The sequence below is a fragment of the Homalodisca vitripennis genome, chromosome X (genome assembly GCF_021130785.1).
Source record: "Homalodisca vitripennis isolate AUS2020 chromosome X, UT_GWSS_2.1, whole genome shotgun sequence".
NCBI lineage: Eukaryota > Metazoa > Arthropoda > Insecta > Hemiptera > Cicadellidae > Homalodisca > Homalodisca vitripennis.
Genome location: NC_060215.1, coordinates 139,554,970 through 139,567,620, shown reverse-complemented (window position 1 = coordinate 139,567,620; position 12,651 = coordinate 139,554,970). Strand labels below are relative to the sequence as shown.

At 33.7% G+C, this 12,651-nt stretch overlaps 1 protein-coding gene across 1 annotated transcript in view; it reads right to left on the bottom strand.

The window, feature by feature from the left end:
* LOC124369913 overlaps window positions 1-12,651 on the bottom strand; it is a 119,379-nt gene that overhangs the window by 99,301 nt on the left and 7,427 nt on the right. The gene's annotated exons all lie outside the window — the stretch shown is intronic.

Below are 12,651 nucleotides of genomic sequence, written 5' to 3'. Positions count from 1 at the left end.
ATACAGAATTTTGTTTGTTAAAAATAAACAATGGTAATAAATTAAATATATATCTATGATACTAGAGACAGAATTAAAAATATTAACATTAATTCTTGAGTGTAAATGTAAAGCAAAGTATTAGAAAATCAAATTAACGTAAGAGAACCTACGTAGGTATGTATCCAACACAATAATTAGTCTTCAATGACTATGAGATCTAAGACAGTTATGCCGTGGTAATTATTGTGAAAAAGGAAAACTAACTGAACTAACTGCTACTGCCAAAAAACATAAGATTTAATTATTTCTCCAAAGAGTCAGCTTCGGAAAAACAATGGAAAGTCTGCTGACTAAGTTAAGTTCAATCATTGTATTAAAAAACGATTAAATAGAATTTCAATTTTGTCGCGACATGTAATTTGATTGGTAGCTCCTTAATGCAGAACTGATCGTCTCTTTTTCAAATTCACTTTCCAATACGGTAGAGGCAAAATCAACGGAAATACGGAAGTAATCAATGAAATACTTTTCCCTCCGGGAAAGACTCATTCCATGGGCTTTTTTCGTTCGGTCTGCTATTAAGACGTCGTTTTTCCCCTTAAACCAATCCTGAATATTCGTCCAGCTGGAACTGAGGAAAAAAACATTTATGTAACCGAGACGATAATTCAATATTGGATTATGATATAGTCCACTGATGTGGCCAAAACGAGATATCAGTCTTTATCTTTACATCCTGATAGATCTTTGGAAATTCCAAATATGGTCTTAAGTAACACCTGACTAATCCTTGACGTTATTATTGAAATTGAAGCAGACTATACTGATATACATTTTAGGTTTTAGGTATAGAGGAAAGCAAGGCAAGATGTGAACAAGTTTTGGTCACACTCTGTTTGAACGAATTTTTGGGATGTTACCAGTATATAAAATATAAGTATTTGAATACACTAATATAATATAGTATAAAAATAAAAAAACAGACGTCTGGTAAAGATCGTTGTGGAGCTGCCTAAAACAGTTCTACTGTCTGCTTCACGAATTGGTCACTTAACATTGGTCAGTTCAGACCCCGTAAAGGAAATACGTCATAAGATTTTGTTATAAGCTACATCCTTCAAACAGTACTTCTCTGTCGTCAAAGCTGTGGAAAGGTTTTTGCAAAGGTTGTGCAAACATATCCAGTTTTTTCATATTCAGCCTCAATGAATGATACTAATAATGTGGAAGAAAGAATTTCATCCTCATTATTACAATTACAATCACTAATGAACACTGCTTGTTTGAAAGTAATTTTGTCATTGAGATTGTTGAAAGCTGGATTGTTTATCTCCTGAGTAACTTATGGCATACTTGCACAATGTCTATTGAACTACAGACTTTCAAGTTAGCATACCAGAATAAAAGCCACAACAAGCTCATAGTTTTTCTTAGACAAAAAGAGATATTTTGTTTAACGCCTGTTGATTGAGGATAACCACAATGTTGAGAATTTAATGTACGTAATTTGGGCAATATTTTTATGCAGTGTGAACAACTTAAACTTAGATTATAGTAACTCAAAGCTCGTGTAAAACCATAAGGCACGCAGATCTCCAAGTTTGACGAGCCTTTCAAAGTTTATTCAGTGTCTAGAATATTATTTTGTCAGACTGAAAAGGTTTCCACTTTTATATGCCTACAATTCGTTTGGTTTGTGTCAGAGAGATCAGAACTTGGAGAAAACACACGTTTAATCTTATTTACCACACACCGATCAGGGACGATGCTATCAATAGTGGCATAGGAGAAAAACACAAAAACTAAGATTTTGCGTCAAATGTTCTGTTTATCTCTTAGCATAGACATCACAGCAAAATCGTAAGTCAGACAAATGTCTTTTCTACAACCGAGTTGCGAAGAAATGTAACATTGTGAAAAAGAGGTGTGTACTGCCGCTAGGTTTGGTTAAGGTAATTCTTGTCTGAGGAGTACCCCAATTAATATTCTAAGCGTGCGACACAGTTTGCCAAAATACTGGAAGAAAAGTTTTCCACCCAGGGTTAAAAGTGGCATCACCTTTCCACCGCCAAACTCATGAAAGTTTGCTATTGGTGTCTGGAATACTGTACATTCCAAAGTAAATATAAATCTTGACGTACAAATATACACGAAGAATTGGCTATTTTATACATAGACTCAGCCGCTACTACTAGTTTTGTCCCCAGAAACATTGCCTATGGCCATAGTTCCTGGTGAAGTCTTCTTGTAGAAAAGGAAACTTATCTTTTGAGGTTTAGGAATTATTGCTGTGGAATTCAAATTTTCCTAATGGTTAAACGGCTAAATGGTAAACGTTGGTATTAAAGCAATATCTCACAGGTTCTAGTGATTTCGGTTCCTTGTTGTTGAGGTAACCACACAGCTAAGAGGTCACAAAAGGACCTTTTTGTAGGAAAGCCTCTCAGAGAGCCACATAGCTTTAAAGCCTGCATCCAGATGTGAACAACAATCCCTTTTACATCTTCGACGCCATCCCTCTTGTGCCCATTTGCTTCAAAACAACGCATTGGCAAGCATTTAGAGCAAGATCACCCTTGAATCCCTTCATCTAGATCTTCTTCTACTAGAAAATCCGGATCGATATAGTTAAGTTGTCAAACACATTGCACAGTGGTGTGTTATAATTTAAATGTTATGGTATTTTATAATATGACTGTGTGAACTGAAAATTGTAAACTAGTTGACATAGTAAAACACATTACCCTCCCATATTCAGACTCAGAGGAAACAGAGAACATGTGGCAGAACTATGTGTGATGGTCTTGCTTGATGAGTGTGGGTGGGAGTTATGTAGACACAATCACTTGGATGACGATGACAAGGTTTGTTTGATGAGTTAGATTACACGTCTATAACTCGAATCTCTTGATTTCCACTAGAACTGCCTCTGCTTGAGACTCGTTAAGAAGTCGGTCACCCTAGTTCCTTCCAACGGACCGTTAGAGAGGGCTTCTTAGTCGTAACTTCGTCTGGTAAAATAAGTCACTCTTTACATCCCCCCCCCCATTTTTACTCTCGGCATACGTCAAGACAAGAGTATATCAAGAAGCTATTTCACCTCACGTGTACGTAATCGTCTTTGTTTGAAGTTTATAATCTTTTGTTTACAGGGTATCTTCAAATTATGTTAAAAAATTGAAAATATTATAGTTTTTTTTTTTTTTTTTTTGCTAAATCTAATTTAAATTGCACTAATAGACACAGTCCTGTCTTCCAGAAGTTAGTTTATCACCGGCTGTGGTTAGTTTTTAAACTTACTTTTATTAATGGAGAGCCATTTCTAAATGTTATCTTTAACTTAGAACTCTGTAAATAACGTTCAGAATATATCTTATATAAATACAGCTTCGTTTACATTCATCCCTATCAATATTATTATATTAAAGAGTTTCGTTTATTGCTAATTGTTTTAATAAACATATGAATGGTTTATAAAAACCAAGTTGAAATTAAAACCGAGTATTTGTATTTCTTTTTTTTCAGGTCCAATCGATAGATCCACTAATAAGCCACTCAATTAATGACGTCTACAAGCAAGTGTAATAATATAACACAATTATTAAAAAAAATTAATATAAACACTTTTATTACTATTTCTTTTTGAACTAATTCGTATTTTTTTAAATCTATTTAATACAATTTGGTTATAACGCAAAGTTCATTGGTGCTTTTTCAATCTCTGAACACGCCTGGATCTGTGGAAATATAAATTATCTTTCTAAGATATTTTCCGCAGCCATGATATAATTTCAATGATACGGAAATACTTATTACATGTTTTGAAAATGTCATAAGATCTATTCTTCCTAACATACGTAAAACACTGTTCACAGAACTGGTTTCAGCCACTAGGAAGGCTGCTTACAGAGTTCAGGAAGTTTTACTTGGATGAAATTAGGAATTTAGGAACTATAACAATAAATAACTACCAATAATAACTTAAATAATTCTTCTCCACTGACGCTTTGAAATACGGTTGAGAAGATAATACATCTTTAGCTAAATCATTCAATAACATTATAAGAGAGAAGAAAGTAATTCAGCTTTCGAATTTCGATCTACAAATTCCCGTTCATATAATTCACTTTTATGTATATCTTACGGAGAAATATAAAACTCATTTTTGAAATGCAATTAAAATTAAAAAATAATTACTAAATAAATGCCTGTGATTGGTGAGGGTAGGGTTGCTAGAAATTTTATTGCGTTATTTTTTACATTCCAATACTACTGTAGTATATATATATATATATATATATATATATATATATATATGTACATGTATATGTGTATGATATATATATATGTTATAATTATTGTTAAATACTTCGAAATTTACGTTTTAAATTCGCTAACCACCTGAGTGATGTGAGATCAATATATGGATTAGAACTCGTCGTCTAAAACCAGTGTTAACAAAAATGTTAATACTGAGAAGAAAAATCCAAACTCTTTCATTTATGATTGACTGCATATGTTGAAATTATCTGTTTTTGATTCGGTTATAAATCAAGAAAGTATTTTCTGTAAGGAATGTTTTGGTTTCGACTGGTAGCGTACATCGAACAAAACTACAGCAGGATCATTCATGTACTAATGATGAATTATATTATTACATAAATGTTGGATTCAGTACAATTTAAAAATTTTTCAGGAAGTGTTTTAGCAGAAAACAAAAAAGAAAGTGTAGAAGCAATGAAGAAAGTGCAGAATCATTACAGTTAGTTTGCATTAGACCAACGTTACTTCACTCAAACTAGTTTTTATTTTCCGTCTTCTGGGCATTATCAATCCGTTTTTCAACGGTTTCTTTCACTACCGGAAATTAGTATAACTGCTGTGCAGCAAGAAGGGGTCTACAGCCCATGTAGCCCAGGTGGATTAGGCTAGCTCCGGAGGCAGAGCATTACGCCTGCGCACAGCGCGCCCGGCCCGTTACAATTACGTGTGATCGTGCTACAAGAATGCGCGTGGCAAGCGCAGGCGCACTCATCAGAACTGCGCTGCACTGGTTGGGCAACAGACCGTCGCGTTTCCAGGAGCCTGCGTGTTGTAGTCGTAGCGCCGCGCCGCGACCCGAGCGCGTGCGTGCGCATTACGATTGAGGCAGAAACTACAGATGGATCAGAGCTTATATTTTAATATTGAAATTAAATTCTAAGTAATGAAGTTGGCTGAAATATAATTCTCGTATTAACACTACATATCGTTCAATATGCAATAAAGGAGATTTTGAGGCTTCTTTATAATCAGGCTTAAAGAGAAAGTATTGAAGAAGATTATGTGAACTTGACAGTATATACACGAAAATGGTTGGAGAGAGGTATAAAAATGTATTATAAAAATATTATATAAAATTTATTATATTAAATATGAAATTAATATTAATTAATTAATATATAATATAATTATATATATATATATATATATATATATACATATATATATATACAATTACGCCATATATAAAATTATTATATATTAATATTAAATTATAGAATTAATAAAAAATTATAATTTAAAAATATTACAAAAATGTATACAAAATGTATATATATATATATATATATATATATAATGTGTAAAGTGTATGTTTTTCTACATAAAAACGCATAAAAAATTGGTGTTTTTTTAGTTACATAACCACATCTTCTGAAATTATCGTTATTTAAAATATTTAAATAAACAATGAAATATTGAATATTTAAAATATTTAATATTTAAGTTACAAATTAATTAAAACACTCCGTACGTATAGTAAAATTTCATTTTTATCTAAGTCCCCACTCACCAAAAAACTGTCGATCACCTTCACCCAATGTCATACTGGACTTTCGCTATAAGGGACATACAATGTCTTAAATGATCGCCGCCAATTCATGTATCAAAAGAATTTATAGTTCATGTATCATGTAATTCATGTATCATCATTTATAGTTAGTTAAACATCTGTAACTATACTGTAAAGTCGGCCACAGTCGAGAAACCGACATTCCCAAAATATAATTTAACTTTTTTAATTGACACTTATCTGTTTATTTACTTAAAATTAAACTGTATTTGTTATTAGATTAGGCCTTTTATATTTTATACGACGCTTGTAATACAATTATTGTTAATTGTTCCTTTAATAAAGAATATTATTATTACACTCCTGTGACAAAATCTAAAAGTTTCTTCACTGTCTCATTTATCCATCCTTAATTAAACTAATTAAAAAATGCAATACTGATTTTATTCAAATACCTCATAGTCGATGTTTTGTAATAATTATTGAAAACGAAAAGGGAATTTTAAGACGCAATAACTGCTGTTTGCACGTCGAATATGCATAAACTTTACCTTACAAATATGTGAATTCTCTACAGTTTCTTCACAACACTTTTAATCTGTTTCTGCCTGTTTTATAGAACTTATAGACCTGATGGGATTTTGACGATCTTGACTATCAGACACAAAAATTTTTCGACGCATCATTACAGACAGGAAGTTACTCCAAGCACGATTAGGGTATTTTACGTCTTTTAAACAAAAATATATTCTAAAGCAACCCAATTCAAAGGCTTTTCAGTCAGATTTACCATAATTCAATTAACCTAAGCTTTTGAGAGTCAATTGTCCCTTTACCTTATTTTACCCATAAAGGCATTAATACAGCAGTATCAGTTAGTGCTGTGTTGAAAATATGAAAGTTATGATCTTTTTGATAATGTGGAGTTTGGTGTGTTCTCATCCCTACAAGAGTCTCATTATGGCTCTTCATGTGGACATACTGGTCCCTAAGGTGATATATAAGGTTCTTTGTGTTTATTATAAAATAAGTCGTTTCTATTAAATTTATCCAATGGTATGTTGTACACTGTAAATTCACATTGTGTGTTTACGCTCTGCTGTTCTATTTTGAATATTTAACTGTTACTTTTATGAACCGTTTCTATCTAAATTGGTTTAATCGTTGTTATAATAATAAACAAAAATAATAGAAAATACTCTCCCGGGCATATTGGGCAGATCAAGCTGTATTGATATACCTGTTACTTTTATGAACCTTGTTCTATCTAAATTGGCTTAGTCGTTGTTATAATAATAAACAATAATAATAGAAAATACTCTTCCGGGCATATTGGGCAGATCAAGCTGTATTGATAGGACTTGGCTGGAAATTTCAAAATTATGATCTTCATAGACGTACCTTTTGTGCAGACACGTCCTAAGGTTAGCTACCACTGGGCGTATTGTGCAGAACTCTATTGGGCAGCTGTATTAATGTAACTGGGCTGGAAATTTCTAAATTTCTTCATGGTAGAGGGAGTTGAACCATTAGTGTATCTTCACTCCTAAATGAGCATGCTCGTTGCGGTTGGTTATATAAATGCGGTTGGTTATATAACTATCCGAAGGAGTTGAAAACTGTTTTTTGTTCTCCATAATAAATGCAGTTACATTTTTTTTTAAATATAATACTGCTGTAGCCCAGTACTACCAATATAATTAAACATAATGTACTTATCCATCATTTATTCTGTAGCGATCAACGACAGTAAAGGTGGTTTGGACGTTACACTACAGATTAGAACAAGAATGAGTTTTTTTATTACTTTTCCTTCAACCTTGTCACGTTCCAGCCGAGGAACTCTTCCTTTCTCGTCAAAATCCCAATTAAACTTTTCAGTTGTCTTGTCCAGTCCTGAAATTCTTTTCTGCTGTTTTTCAGTACGGTTTCCTAGAACGAAGAAGATGAAAGGTTGCTGCTCTTTGTAATCTAGGAGGCAAGTAAGAGTAGACATGTCGTTCATTACAATCGTGAGGAAGCTTCAGGAATGTGGCATGCTTCCCGTATTTGGTCAAATTTAGCTAATAAATCGACTACCGAGACGACGGTACAGCCTAATAGTCGTTTAGCTAACTTTTCCAATCAGTTTCTTGATCTTATTAAGAACACTTAAGTGCTCTCAAACTAATCATTGAGAGGAGTTTAGAGGTTATTCTCCAGCGCTTTTATAGCACTGGAGAAATATAAAGACGAACTGGATTAAAATAAATCGCACCTTGAACAAAAATGAGACCAAAGTTGTGATCAATTGCAAACAGTTTTGTAATCCAAAGTGACATTTAAAATTTTAAAGTTTAACAGCTGAAAATTACTATTTTCACTACTTAATATAAGGACAGAATTAATATGGCTGCTTTTAGATTGCATATGCTGAAAATAATAACACCTATGAGTAATAGGCAAATGGGTTTTTTGGGCCCTATTATTATACAGGATGGAAAATAACAATTAGTAAAATATCAAACCCTAAAATGAACTTACCAAGATTCAAATAGTTTTGAAAGGTTATAATCTAGCCTCTATAATGCAGTCTTAGATTATTATACAGTCTCCTAATTAGATGAATATTGGAAAATACTCCCCTTTTTAAACAGTTGTGAGAAGTAAACTTACGCTTGTTTCAAATTAGGGAAACATTGTCATTTTATATTTGATCATGAATTGTTTTGTAACCATTCTATGATTCATTTTAGAGAGTTCTATCTTTATTAGCTCTTAATTTGATTTTAGCATGTCTTAGAGACTGTTACCTAACTAACATTATTCTTGTAGCCTTTAAAATAAAGTGTCTTATAATATCTAGAAATGTATGTTTAAAACATTACTAAGTGTATTTCATTGCATCAGTTTTACAAAGTTAAATTAATATTTTAGTAAAATACCTTAAACAGTTCAAAACTACAACAAATATTTATTTACTAAAGATTTGTGATATGATTGGTAAATGATGTTTAGCAGACTACTATAACAATTTTCAAAAAAGGTTTTCAATCGCTTATGAAGGAAACAGTAGACGTTTATGACACAAAAGTTCGGGACTTTCAAAACTCCCAGTACATCAAGAAACTTTCGGTTGAAAATGACTATTTCTGTGTTGGAATACACAGAACCAAAACCTATAACCGATCCTTCACCGTTACCGCCTGTAGATTATGGAACTCCTTACCAGGTCCTGTCAAACAAATTGAGAGCCGAAAACGGTTTGTGGCGGAGCTGAGACGAAGATACCTGGACCGGATGATCGTGGCGGGCGGCGGGGCTACTCTTTGAATCGTGACTGTGTGAATGGAAGAGTGAATGGAATAACGTAAGTGTAAGTGTAAGTTATAGTTAATTAGCCTTAATTTTCATTATTAAGATTAATTTTTTAAGAGGTTAAATGTAAGAAAGGACCATATGGTCCTAATTTCGCCTCAATAAAGAAGTGTTTCTTTCTTTCTTTTACTTTTCGATGTTAGGATTCGGCATACCGCTTAAGCAAGCGGTTCTTTTCTTTCGTCCTAAAAGTATAAAATTAAATGAAAAATTCTATTAATAGAATTAAATTTGTGCTTAGTCTTCAAACCTACAGAAAAACTATAGGAAATTAACTAGTTGTAGAAATAAGTAAATCGTATTAAAATAGTCAAAAATTACCCTTGTATAAAGGAAGTGGATGTGATATAGAAATTTACATGGTAGATGGTATAGATTGTTCATGGTATTAAACACATGGCACACCATTAAATTAATAGGATAAAAGTTGCATTTATACATTCCGTGTAGGCAAGATAAAGATTATCGTCATATAAATTAATGGCACAGTGCAAAGTGAATATTGAGTCCGCGCGACGTTGCATACCACAACAACTGTACGTAATTGCCTCTACTTATCACTTCACTCGTATACTTGTCACGATTGAGCCTGGAAGTGGAGAGGACAAGTCCCCCATCTGACCTGCTTGCCCGGCTTCCTACGTCTGACAGCCATACAGAGTGTCCTGATTGCTCCAATAAGTCGCTGATACCAGATATGGTGGCTTTCTATAGGTCGACAACCAGTGCTTTAGCCCATCTGGGGACAAGTTTTGAGCACAACTCTTGCGACTGTTTGTGCAAGATCTACTTGTGTGTTTACTATGACTGTCTGGCACACTAGTATGCCTAGTTTGTTCTTGTATGTCCCTTAACTCCATGCGCGGTTCTGCCCGTTGCTGATGCAACAGAAGCATCATCGGCACCTTTACCTGGATTGGGAGATCTTCTCAACCTTTCATTAGGTCAGTGATGGTCATTTTGAAAAATCCCAAACACTGCACCCTCTCCCTTCTCACTATATCCAGATTGTCGAAACGTCCCCAAATTTTTCTGAGATCAATGATGGTCATTATGAAAGATCCCAAACGTTGCACCACATCCCTTCTAACTATATCCAGACTCAAGGATTCCAACGATTACCATTGGGTAATCCTATGCGAACGCTGAAATGTTCCCCAATTTTGATTAGATCGTTGATGATCACTTGGGGAAATCCTTAACATAATATCCTCTATCATATCCAGGCTAAGAAGCCTTCATCAGAGCCTTTACCGAGAAACCTCGTATTCAAGCATCCAAGAGTCAGTGACGGTCATGTCCTAATTCTGACTGATTTCAATATACCTGGACAGTGGTAGGCTCTGCAAGGTTTAAATGGTAAAATATAGTGGTACAGAGCAAAGTTCGGGAACAAATCAAAGAGAAAATGTATTTGTCAGTGAGCACTAAAAGATTAGCGCGAATATTTGAGCGACATTTAAAAGCATTTGGTTCAGAAGCTCCTGGGATCTTCTGTCGTTTGCAGTAGTAAGTGGCCTTCCACGGTTAAAACGCGACATTGTTCAAAATTGTGTCCATGTAAACACTTATGAAGGAATTTTGAACAAAGTTTCGAAGTTTCAAACCATAAACTCCCAATACGTTGAGAAATTTGTGGTTGAAAATCATTGATTTTCGCTGTTAGAATTTGGTATATGATTCTCAGCAAGCTCCTAAGAGTGTATTGGAGAATTAGCAACAATAATACTTAACCCTTATACTGATGCAACACCAGTCTACCAAATGCTCTTTTGCTACCAAATATTTAATCAACAGCGCTCCAGAACAGAATCATGAGTGGATCCCAGTGGCGTAACTAGGACTTGCTTTTGGGGGTATGAATGTGACTGTAGAATACACCACACCGGAGGTATGGGATAAATGTTATAAATATACATTTAAATAAATCTATTATATTGTCTAATTCTCAGTAAAACATCAAGTTGCGGGATTAAAAAAAAAAAATGTATACGCTGTGTTCATAAGGTAGACGCTTAGTTGTAAGTAATGCAAGCGTTACGGTCTGGTGCAGATGAGAAAACAAACTTTCTTATTTACAAATCAGGCGATTCACTTTCTTCGTCGTATTTTTAGACTGTAACTGTATAACCTAAGTATTAAGAAGACAAAGAGTATATGTATGTAGTATGTATTGGTAAATGTGACAGCATTCGGGCAAATGTGAATTCAACGGAAACTTAAGTTTACACGGTAATGAGATCAGTAGTGGATTGGTACAAACTTGTATTACACATATTTAGAAACTCCCAATCATCCGTTTTAGAGTTATTGGTATTTAATCTATTTAATTTCCAGTGAGAAAATATTGTAAAGTTAATGTTTTAAGCCCATCAAAATGTAAATAAAAACAATTCAAAAAGTTTGTGAAAATTGGCTAATTTTTTCATATCATTACGTAAAATACAAATTTCACCAAAGACCACGATTGCTAGTTCGTATAAAACATGAATAAATATTTCGCCCCGGTATTTAGTATCAATTTATATATATTTGTAAAAAAATATTTCAAAGGTGCAGTGAAAATTGAAGTAATCTAATACTTCATTCGGATGTTAATATCGATAATGACTGGTTTAAAATAGTAACACGAAAATTACTAAAGAAATAGCATTGCTTCGGTACATTTTAAAATTTAAAATATACAGAGTTAAAGAAACATCTTCGACCATAAGAAGTTGTTTATGAAATCATTATGGTTAATGGCACACAAATAGGCGACAAGATAATTGTAATACATATTTACGGCTATAATTAGCAACATCTCCTGTTGAAAATGCGTGTTTTCACCAGGAAGTGTTAAACAAATTCTGCTTGTTTAGTGCTTAACACTTCCTACTACTAGTGCTTGATCTTCCTCAACATCTTTTGCAGACGTCCGCTAGGTATCATCCACATTTAAGGGGTGTGTCGCAAACACTGTTCTTCCAGTCATCTTACGGGAAATAATCACAGGGAGGTAAATAATATATTATGTTACCATGACGGACGTTCTATCTTCCAAAAAACTCACGATGCAAGGGAGCTACTGCAATAGTATGAGAATGGGACATTGAAAACCTGATTTTTGAGCTCTTTTGAAGGAAAATTTCACAAATTGGTTCACGATTTCCCGCAAATGTTCGTACTTCCCATCAACGAGCCTGTCGGGATGAGCGTTGTTGGGATGAAGTCTCATTTCCTTCATAATTACACGTAAAATAAAACTATGTCAGCTTTATGTAATTGAAAGGGCGGTGCTTTATTTAGCCATAGTCGCAGCTAATGTGTCAGAAAAAGAGTTGCAATGTAAAAAGTGAAAACTACATAATGTATGAAGAATCCTTAACAAAAGGTCAAGTATTTTTCGACACACGGACACTCACTAAAGTTCGCAGGAAAATCAAGTGAACACGATAACGATGTACGATGATACACATTTAAACTGGTTGTTGGTCGTT